Source organism: Diceros bicornis, unplaced genomic scaffold (genome assembly GCF_020826845.1).
Source record: "Diceros bicornis minor isolate mBicDic1 unplaced genomic scaffold, mDicBic1.mat.cur scaffold_317_ctg1, whole genome shotgun sequence".
NCBI classification, from domain to species: Eukaryota; Metazoa; Chordata; class Mammalia; order Perissodactyla; family Rhinocerotidae; genus Diceros; species Diceros bicornis.
In genome coordinates this window covers 212,233-220,657 of record NW_026691188.1, presented here as the reverse complement: position 1 = coordinate 220,657, position 8,425 = coordinate 212,233, and positions in this window count along the sequence as shown.

Below are 8,425 nucleotides of genomic sequence, written 5' to 3'. Positions count from 1 at the left end.
CGGGAGGGCCTGGCCTTCCTGGAGCCCAGACCACGGCTCCGGGGAGAAATCAACCATGGAGGGCATGCGTGAGACCCTCTGCCTATGGTCGCAGGTGTCACGCCCGTGGGCACTGCAAGCCTGGCTCAGCTTGCCTGCTTTCTCCAAAGGATGCTGGCCAACCAGCCGAACCTGGCACCTGGGCCTGGCCCCTTCCAAGGGGACGACCACTGGAGGACATAACCCTGGGCATGGTTGCCAAGTCTCCTGGGGTGTATCCTGGGCCCCCGTCAGAGGAGGAAGCAGCCTGACAAGGGGTGTGTCGGACCTGAGATCTGGCGGCCTCCCACACCTGGGTCCCTGTCCTGCCCAGGCGTCCCGGGGGAGGACGATGGTCGTGTCAGTGGATAGTGGGGTGGGGCTGGCGCCGAGCCTACCCTTGGATGCTCCGGGAGAGGGCGCCGGGGGATGAGCTGCCCCTGGCCAGGTCTGAGGGACCAACCAAGCTCAGGGCTGCTGGGGACCAACCACAGCATGTCCACAGCCCTCTCTGCAGATCCAGGCACCAGGTGAGAACCTGCGATGGCAGATTCCATTAGTCCCTACAAGATCACCATGAAATTTATCCCCCCCCACTATTCAGAAGAGCAAACTGAGGCTCAGAGAGATGCGGGGATTTGCCCAAGTTACACAGCTGGCAGAGGACACAGTCACCACTGTGCTGAGGAGGGAGTGGCTACTCACCTAGTAAACAGCTGGTCCAGGACCCAGTGGGATGTGTCTGAGGCCGAGTAGTTGATCATGAAGGTGGTGAAACTCTAGATGTTCCTACTCAGGAAAGCTGGTGCAATGGACTCTGTCAGCTTCTCCATCATGCCTGCCTGGACGCCACGCATCCTGCAGTCTTCGTTTAAATTCACAGTGGACTCATCCTGACACGGCGGTAGAGGAGGAGGAACATACAGTCAGTGACATCATGGTGAACCACCAGGAGGACTGAGGTGACATTCTACCATCCTGTGTAGCTTGTGGGTAGGAGTGGAGTTCCAGATTCCTTTGGGAGTGGGACTTCTGGACACTGTAGTGAGAAAATTCTGGGGCAGCGGGTCCCAGGGGAATCTCATATTTGAGTCTGGATTCTACTACTGCCTTGATCATCTCAGGGTCCTGGGTGTGAAGAACCCTCTGCACCCTCACTAACCTCAGAGCAGCCCTGGCCATTGATGGACTGGTGCACCTGTGTCCACTCCAGGGAGATGGCAAACTGGAAAGCATCCACCAGCTCCTCGACCATCTCCTGGGTGCAGCTCTGCAGTGACAGAGCCCAGCAGTCAGGCCAGGAGGGATCAGGGGCCTGCCTGGACTTTGCCACAGTGGGAAACCCCACGACAGATCAGGCACAGAGGGGCATCTGCAGACACTCCACCAGGGAAGGAATGCGAGGACAACTTGAGGGCCTGGCATTCACATGCGGATAGAGGAGTTTGGTCCCCAGCATTCACCTTCCTCTCCTGCAGCCAAGATCTTGAGCATGAACATGACACATTGCCCGACTCCTACTATCTGGCTTCCTGTTCCTGCTCAGGCTGGATCCTCCTCATCCCCAGTTTCAGTAATTCCACCTCCTACACACACACACAATGAGGGTCAAGGGTTGTGGGGCTGTCCTTTTGGGATCACAGTTCTGGCCTGACCTAGAGTGGTCTGCCCTGGCCTACACTGTTACCTGATGGTTCCTCGTGCCAAAAAGCCACACACATTCGAGGTGAGGGCTGAGCCAATGTCTAAAGCGACTTAACACGCTCTCATTCTGGGCTTTCAGGGGGCCAGAGCCTCGGAAAGTCACGGGACAACACAAGAAAATCCTGCTGTGTCGAGTGTCTTCACTCAAATGAACTGGACAAGAGGCTGTGATTACAATGTGGGTGGCTGATAACCAGCGTTCTAAGTTCTGTTGGGCGCTGTCACAAAGGAAGTGAGGTCACTTCTTCAAGTTTCTATTACTTAGCCCTTCCTTCAATGAGATCCACCCAAATCCCCTGCGGGGATGTTGGCTGCTCTCCCTCCTTGCCCGTGTCATGTCCATTACTGTACACAAATACCCATCACCACCCTCCCCAAAGCTCCTTGGGAGTGGATCCAGGCCCCAGCTTTGAGGAGACAGAGCTGAGGTCAGACCTCTTTTTTCCTACCAGGTCTGTGTCCTGGAAAAGCTGTTGTGCCTCTCAAGATCTCCCCAGTCTCCCAAGGTGCACAATGAGGGTTGGGCTAAAAATAGCTTCCTAGAGACCTCTTCAGGTGTATATGTAATAGTATGTACAAGACCTGTGAGCTGGTGTCACATGTGTCTAATGAACACAGTTAGGGATGGAGGAAGTACAAAGAGTAGACATCACATAGAATACCAGTCAGAACTTCTCTAGGTCCCAGATGTGTGATCTTTGGTAAGTCACTGCCACTCTGAGCCTCATTTTCAGGTCTGCATCCTGAAGGGGTTGAAATTAGAGGAAATTCAGACATTGTGATCCACTGGCATTAAGCCTTCCACGGTCCCCTGTTCTACTCAGAATCAGTCCCAAGAGCCTCATGATGGCCTATGTGGTGGCATCCTCCACAATGTTCCCATTGCTCCCTTCCTCCTAGAGTGCACATCCTTATGGCACCAGTAAGTGGTCAGTATCTGGCTTCTGAACAAGAGAACACAACCAAGGTGATGGGATGTCATTTCCAAGGTTTAATTACAAAACGTCTGTCATTTCCCAATTACTGGTTTACTTAGGTTCCCTAATTACCTCCCTCCTTCTGTTTCCATCTCTCTCTCTATCTCTCTCTCGCTCGCTCTTACTCTCGCTCTTGCTCTCTATCAATTCACCAGAACTGGGAGAGCAAGTGCTGATGTTTTCAGTTGCACTATGTAGAGGCTCCATAGGAGAGAACTGAGTGAGTGTCCAGCCAACAGACAGACAGGAGCTCAGAATCTCAGTCCAAATGGATCCTGACAAAACCCATGCGACTGATCTTGGGTGGGAATGCTCCCCCATTGGAGCCCTGATGAGACCACAGCCCCTTCTTCACAGAGACTTTGAGGCAGAGGTACCCAGCTACGCCATGTCTGATGCTTGGCTAACAGAAATTGTGAGATGTTAAATATTTGTACTTTATAGGTGGCAGGTTTTGGAGTAAAGTTGTGACAGAGGAACAGAAAGTAACAGTCTACCATGTCCCAGGATCCAGCCTGATCACCCTCCTCTCTCCCCTCACTCTCTCTTCTCAGGCTCCTTCCAGCCACACTGGCCACATTTCTGACCTTCTCTGGTCAAACTCGCTTCTTCCTGTGAGTCTCTGCTCCAGGGAGCCTTCTCCTTGACACACTAACTCTTCCCAGACATACGCAGGGGTGCTTACACTTGTCAATCTGGTCACAGCAAAGGTCTGAAATGTCTCAGGGCAGCCTTTCAGAACCTCCTAGCACAGTCTCTACCATCAGAGATCTCACATCCAGAAGAGCATTACATGATTTCCTCCTCCTTCCTCCCATTGAGATAAAATGAGTGCATGAGGAAGGGTTGTCTGCCTTGGCTGAAGCAGAGGCAACTCGTTCTGGTTAAACCAGGGACACCACTGTCTCTTCCAGGCCAAATTTTTCCCACCACGAGTCCATTGTTTAAGGAAACCGTCATTCCCTCTCTTTCATGGGTCTGGTTTCCCCAACAACACAGTGAACCATCCCCTCTCCCTGTGCTGCATCACCATAAACCCACAGCCAGAAGATAAGCACCAGGTTAAAACACCACCAGATCCTGAATTCAGTCACTGCTTAGACCCTCCCATCAATGTTGTCATTCAATCGTGACTCCTGAGGACACCTTTCCCGAGACCCACTCCCAGCCTGTCCTCAGCTTCCTATAGCAACACTGAGATTTCCTCAGAGTCCTCCCAACTTGGGCAAGAAACATTCTGAAATGTACTCTGTATTAATTTTCAGGGATGGGGGACATAGATAGATGTAATTTGAGCATGTATGTGCAGTAGTTTCTACGCATGTATTCTATTTTTCAGACAGATAAAATAGTGTGGCTACTCAATGCACCAAGCAAATGGATAACTGATCAAATTTTATCATGATGTGAAGTCTTTAGAGAGTAAATGTCGTGGTTAAGAGCACAGAGTATGGAGCTAACTCCTCATGTCCAAATTCCAGCTCAATCCCTTATTAGATATTTGTATTGACTGAGTTCTTTACCTGACTGGTGCCTCAGTTTCTTCATGTCTTCGTTGGCAATAATGATCAGCATACCTACTTTGTAGGTTTATGGAGAGTATTAAAGAAGTTAATGTTTGAAAAATGTTTGGAAGACCTAGTGTATTACCAGTGCTGTACCTATGTATTAGAAATAAAATTTTGAAATTCTTCTGACACTGCCTGTGAGCCCCAGAGGGTGATAATGTTGCCTGGACGTATGTAGAATGCACTCCATGACATACGATGAATAAATGAGTGAACAACATTGGCGAATGCATTACCAATGTCACCTATGTCAACCTACAGGCATTCCCAAGCCGAACCACACACAGACATTCCTGCTCTGTCCTGCATCACATTCCCTGGAGGAATCACTGGGGCTTCTTGGACCCTTGTAACCATGCCCACTAAAGGTTCTTTTCTGTCAGCAAACCCCAGTCTTTGTCCAATTGCTGCAGCTCACAGGGTCTGCGCTGTGATCTTTGTCTTCACTAGAGGGAGAAGTGCCATCCCCAGATCTGGGCACACACAGAGCCTGAGCCTTGGAGAAAATGATTCCCTGGCCCTGGGGCAGGTAGAAGAGCGCAGGGACAGAGTGGGATTTGGGGAAAATCCTCCAGGTGTTGTCAGAAGGGATGGAGGCAGGGGATATGTCAGCAAGGACTGGTCTTGTTGGTGGGCCTTGGTGGTTAAATAGTAGGGGGACTGGGAAGTTTCGTAGGTTCTAGCATAATACAATCAATATGACGGTCATGAAATCAGAATCAGCCTAATTAAGGCCAAATTAACCCAATGTCAGCTCTTCCCTGACTCTCTAAACCAGTAGTGAATTATAATAAGGGTATTCGTGTTCTATCATCTCCTTTTCATTGATTGGCTAGAGTAATTATTCTTTACATAGCCTGTCTATTTTTACATAGTAAAGAAAAAGTGAGTTTTAAAACAATCTTCCTTGGAAAAGTCTCCCTAACATATTGAATTAATAACAGAAGCCACGACAGGAAATTCACCACATATCTTGAGCTTTAATCTCTGGTTTTAGATCTTCCTAAGTGGTAATTTACCTACACTTCTGCCTTCTTTCTTGAGAATAGTCCACTTAGGATTAAGTAAGAGTGCAACCTCATACTATGTGAGAAGTGGTGGGACTCTAGGAAGAGGTTTGTTTCATTCTGTCAGTGTGTGTGTGTGCGCATGTGTGTGTGGGGGTGTATGAGACTTTTTGCTGCATCTGGCAGTGTGGGCAAGTGTAGACTCCTTTTCTAGGGAAAAAATTTCCCTAATCACTTTCTCTGTACTTTCTTTTCACTGATGGCTTCGCCAGCACTGTCCAATAGTGACATTAAGCAAACTATATTATGGAATTTAAATATTTTTTAGTAGCCAGATTTTAAAAAATGATAACAAACAGGAGAAACTAACTTTAATAGTATATTTTAACCCATTATAACCAAGATATTATCAATGTGGGTGCAGTCTATACAAAACTTAATAATGAGAGACGTTAAATTTTTTTTTCTGTGTTTCATAAATCCAGTGTGTACTTCCTACTTAAAGTACAATCTCCATTTGTAAGTCGAGTTTTTTCAGACATACATTCTCTGCACTGAGATTAAATGTTCACAATTGTCAAATAAGAATAACTAGGAGTGGGGTGGGTGATAATTTCAATACTGATTTAAGCTCTAATGGAGCTTTGAACACCAACTGGTCAATGGGTTAATCAAATGAATAATCATATAGTATAGGAGAATGGCATGATTTGGGATTTAGAAAAAGACTGGGGACCGTGTGTCCTGACAGGGAGAACCAAGGATTTTGTTATTGAGAGAGAAAAGGACAAAAAGAGAATAAAGTCATACACATAAGTGTCTAACAACATGGGGGAGAAGAAATGACCTGCCGTATTCCTGAGTTTTGACCTCGTGGTTTCTTTTCTTGACCCAAATCTCTTTGATGATGTCCCAGGACAAAGGTCAGATTAATCCCCACAGGGAGAGAGGGAGGGTAGAAGTACAAGGCATCTGACATAATTGTCGTGGGAAAGCAGGCTTCATTTATAACTCTGATCCACTTTCAAAATTTATTTGTGTAGGGTCAGAGAAGAAGAAGTATGATGGTCAAATCATCACAGAGGAAGTGAAATGATTGTGGAAAGCAATCTAAACCAAAGCCTGGTTTGAGCATCTCCATCCCTTTGAGGATGTCCAGTTACATAATCAAGAGGCCAGTTACTAGAATCACATCCTAGCCTGGCAATGAGGTCAGATGCCATGAAAGGGAGGAAACCTTGGAGCAGCCCCAACAAGTCTGCTAGCAGAAGAGACTGCAAAGTCTCCAGGCCTGCAGAGTGCAGGATAACTATTAAGTGCTTTGGACCTTGCCAAAGCCCTGCTGAATCTTGCACCTAGTTGCACAGGTGTATCACTGCCAGGTGAGCTCGCAGGTTTTCTGAACTCCAGTCCCATGCCCAGCCCTGCCTGGTCTTCAGATTCGGCAGAGATGATCCCAGGAGCTGCTCTGTACATCCCACAGCTCCTTTGCAAACATCTTCTGGTGACTGAGGAAGATATCAGGAAACAGGAAGGGAAAGTGAAGACGGCAAGAGACAGACTGGCAATAGCACAGATGCAGACAGACTCGCAAGCGAGGCAGGGAGAGTGAGGGGCCAAGAAGGACATCCCGACAAACACGATGAAGAAAACAAAAGATGGCGCAGATGACGTGGAGCTCACACTACATTAATGCCTCTGCAGGGGTGCTGATGATTTCTTGCTTTGAGCTCTTGAAACTTTAATATATACCAATAATTTTCTTTTCTTTGACTCCTTTGCATGACAGAGAAGATACAGACAGTGATCCATCTGAGGTGAGAGATTGGGTTTCAGGTGGGGAGACAAAGGAGTTCTTTCTTTCTCATTTAGTCCTCTCATTTTCATTTACTGAGTGTTATCTATTTGTATTTTAAGACCCAGAGTTATCACAATCAGGGGATTCTTTAGAGTTTTGCCCTCACAGTCACAGAGAAAACATACCTAGTCCAAATGGATTGTCCTTTTTGTGTAATATTGCAATAGATTCCAACATAATATTTCACTAAAGAGCTGTTATATCTGTCTTCTCAAAAAAGACACCTACTTCTGGGTCTCTATTTTTCTGGTATTTGTTGCATGTTGAATCACAGTTGCATATAATGAAATACTGGATTGTCCCTTTTTTTAGATTTGTATGTGTTGGAGATTTGATTCATGAAAATTGATATGCCATTGTGGTATCATGCTGTCAAGAGAACGACTGTTTTCAGCATCACAAGTCACAATAAGCCAGTGTGTTGGGATTTGTCTATTTGCCTGATCCAGTATGTTGCACTCTTCAAATCCTCTTTATCATTACTTACTTTTGTCCCACAGATTTATCAGTTTCTGAGAGCAATGTGTTCAACAATAATAGAGTATCTTAGTATTTATATCTTCCCTAAAAAATGAGTTATTTTTTAGCTAAATCTTCTCTCGTCTATTCTTCCATGTGGTAATCATCTGGAATTTTGGTTCAAATGTGTTTTTAATGTCTTGTTTTAAAACTAATACTGAATTAGACAGACGGTTTTTTCCTTTCCTAGTGACTTCTGTTATGTTTTCCTGGGTTCACATTTCTTCTTCCTGATGTACATTCTTTACCACTTCTTTCACTGCGGGCCTGTGGGAGGTCAACTTTGAGTATGTTTGTAGGTCAGATAACGTCCTTCTTTCTTTGACACATAGCTTGAATAGGTGTTTAATTTAGATTTGTAGTAATTTTTTTCCTTCTTTGTCAAGTTATTTAATATTTCTGAGCCTCCACTTCTTTAGCTTAAAATGGGAATAAATCCCTAAAATTGTGACTGTAACTGAGATAATACATGCAGAGCTTTCCAGTCATGTTGCTTAGAAGAAATTAGTCAACAATGATAACTATTATCAATCATTATAATGATATTATAATAATTATAATATAATAATATATTAATGTATAATAATGATTATACATTAATTTATAATTATAATATACAGTATATAATGTATAATGTATGCAATGTATAATAATAATATATTAATATTATTAATCATTAGAATCTTCATAGTGTGCATTCTCGGAGAATCACTGCTTCAGATTGAGAATGTGAAGCTCATACACAAAAAGTCTGAGAAAGTGCCATGACTGTGA